This window comes from Culex pipiens, chromosome 2, assembly GCF_016801865.2.
Source record: "Culex pipiens pallens isolate TS chromosome 2, TS_CPP_V2, whole genome shotgun sequence".
NCBI classification, from domain to species: domain Eukaryota; kingdom Metazoa; phylum Arthropoda; class Insecta; order Diptera; family Culicidae; genus Culex; species Culex pipiens.
The window spans coordinates 110,189,421-110,192,458 of record NC_068938.1 but is presented as its reverse complement, the minus strand read 5'-3'; the positions used below and the strand labels follow the sequence as shown (position 1 = coordinate 110,192,458).

Below are 3,038 nucleotides of genomic sequence, written 5' to 3'. Positions count from 1 at the left end.
GCAGCACGATTTTTGACGGCTCGAAATTCTTTTGCACACAAAAAAATATTACCGTAATGACAAAAGTAACTTATTTTTGATTTAAAAAGTTGCTTAAATTAGCTTGAGGGAAAGTTTTTTTCTTGTTTAAAATATGAAAACTTTTACTGGTAAAGTTTTTGAAAATCTCCTTACTAACTGATTTAAAAGTCTTAACTTTTAATACGCCTGTAGAATTTCTTTCATTTTGACGTTTTCGTGTAACCGTGTAAGACTAAGTTCCAAATGTAAACAAACACTTTGGTGGGTCCGGTGGTGCTGGTGATTCTAGGCAGCAGCCAGGAATCGGACGCGGAAACCTTCGTGAGCCAAACAGCAGCAGCGGAACGCCTTCGAAGGAGGGTGGTGCGGGTGCGGGACGAGGTGAAGTGCTCAAAAAGGACAAGGCGAGCTTCCTGCAGGAACTGCAGCTGTTCCACGACCGGAATGGGTAAGAAGAAAGCTTGAGTGTTTTTTGTGGGGCTTGTGATTGATGTTGTTTGTTTTTTTTTTTAGGATGGGAGGTAGGAATGTGGATTCGCACCGGTTGTATTCGGTGGTGGTGGCCCGGGATTGGTGATTGAAGGTCAATTCCCGCGAGGACTGTAACGAGATCATCGAGGAGATGGCGCTGCCGAAGAGTTGCGTGAACAACGAGATTGCGTTGAAGAAGATAAACATCCGGTTTTTGGACAAGTACGAGACAGGTGATTTTCACGGTGAGGAGAAGGAGCTGACGAAGAGGAGGACGTCGAGAAGCGGGAAGGTAGCCAGAGCGGATGTTATACTCGGTGCCGGCGGTTTACAACTCCTGTGAGTATTGAGAATGTGTACAGTGGCTTGCCAACTTCACTTACTTCCATCTCTTTTAGCAAATCCTTCCTCCCCTGTTGATTCTGTAAAATGTGATCCGTTCACCGAATCTGTCTCTACGGTTAATGCAACGCAGTAGGCCTGGCCGCTTTATTTTTTGCTGTGCATTTTTGGGGTTACTCGGATGTACTGCAATTATTAATATAGACAAGAAAGGGCTTGAGGTGTAATCTAACCGCAAGTTCTTCCAGGATGCTTTCTTTGGACTGGCTGCGCTTGTGTTCGATTAGATTGGATTAGATTATATCATTTTTGTTGGACAGCTGCCAAATTTGTATGAAAAATTATATGGACAAACTAATGATGCAAAATGGCTTCTTTGGGCATACCGAAGGCACCAAAAAAGTTTCAGCTGGATATTCGTGCGTTACATTTTAGTACAGCAAACGAGGGGTGTACATTGCAACTCCTCCCTCTTTAGTAAGATAGGAAAGATTTTCAGTTAAAATGAATACAATTTTGTTAGTTTATCTGAATGAATATAATTTAAAAATTTCTAGTTTGCTGTTTCCAACCATTTCAATTCCCAGAATACATCGCCCTAGACAAAAAACGAAACTTCTGGTTCCTGGGATGGAACTCTATTTAAACAAATTATTACACTCTTAACTCACTAGAAACAGAAGATTTTGAGTCTACATTAAACAGCCAGTCGACAAAAAATAACTATTTGTTAGTATTTTTAGTTTCAATAATAAAAAAAGGTTCTACACCACGAACTCACCACCTTGTTTTGTTCAACCATCCACACATCAAGACGATACTTTTTCCACTCTCACCGTCAGGAAAAAACAAAATGGCCTCTTTTTTGTCTGCTCCTCGTGCGATGCTCACTTATTTTACACGGTACAACTCTGGATTTTCCGGAACAATCGATTATCACCGACTGTCTTTTTCCACGGACCAATCGATTATCACCAATTTCCCCGATCACCAAATTAAAACTTTTTCCTAATTTTCCTCATACCGATGCACTGACAAACACCGATGTTCACTGAGGAAAACTGAGAAAACTCCTTTTTTCTCGTTGCCAATTAATACGATGAAGTTCGGATGATGAGAAGAGGAGTGCACAAGTCGAGTTTCAGATGTTACCAGATTTATTCAATCTGTCAGCAAAGTCGCTTCAGGACGTTCTAGTTTTTGAAAAATAATACAGTCATACATCTTTTGCTTATTTCATCAACAAGGATGATGAAATAGCTCCAACTCTTGCACACAGATCAACCCGACAGACTATTCACTCAAAACCAATCATCACCAAGATCCACCCCTTTTTCCACCCGTGGGTTGATGAGAATCGGTGTTGAAAAGATTATGTCAGTTTGGATGCGCCCTTTTTCGCCGCAATATGCAGGGCGTTGCACGAAATTCAATCTGACACCCGTGATTTGGAGTTAATATTTTTTCTGCACTAAGGTTCACAGAGATCAGTTTCGATGAAAATTAAGGGGTTTCAATGATGCCATCAAAGTGAATTAAGTGAGAATGATGGCGACTTTTGAATCACGTGAATTTATGGCATTTATTGAACGTGTTTGGAAGTTAAAAAGGTAAGTGGTACGTTTTGTCGAAAACTCTAAATTTAAAAAAAATCTCCTCGTTGAACTTTAACATCAAATCTCATACACAAAGGGTTCGTTGCTGAGACGCGGGTTCGATTCCCGCCTTATCCACTGAGCTTCTATCGGATGGTGAAGTGAAACGTCGGTCCCGGTTTCTCCTGTCTCGTCAGAGGCGCTGGAGCAGAAATCCCACGTTAGAGGAAGGCCATGCCCCGGGGGGCGTAGTGCCAATAGTTTCGTTTCGTTTTTTTTTCGGGTTCGTTGCTGATTTCCTAAACAAAAGACTTCAATCAAACAGTCCACTCCACCTGTCTGCAAAACAATTCGGGATTTGCTGCATGAGTTTGACCACAAATTCAATATCATGCTCACCAAGAGAGCAACAGCAAAAAAATCTCGAATTCCTGCTCACGATTCGATGACGAAGCCAAACGAGAAGCCAATAAAAAAACAAAACATCGCGAACCTTTCGTATCGCGTATACGTACATTTTTGTGAGTGTTTTGTGTCGGTTCAATGTCGGTTGGTTGGCTCTCGAACGGACCCAGCCAAGTCGTGGAGAAGTCCGCGATCGCATAGCCA

At 41.7% G+C, this 3,038-nt stretch overlaps 1 long non-coding RNA gene across 1 annotated transcript; it reads left to right on the top strand.

The window, feature by feature from the left end:
- LOC128092885 (uncharacterized) lies at positions 1-859 on the top strand. Its single transcript, XR_008212068.1, has 3 exons — positions 1-149; positions 214-469; positions 535-859. It is a non-coding gene; the product is annotated as an uncharacterized LOC128092885 (long non-coding RNA).
- Positions 860-3,038: the final 2,179 nt, after the last annotated feature.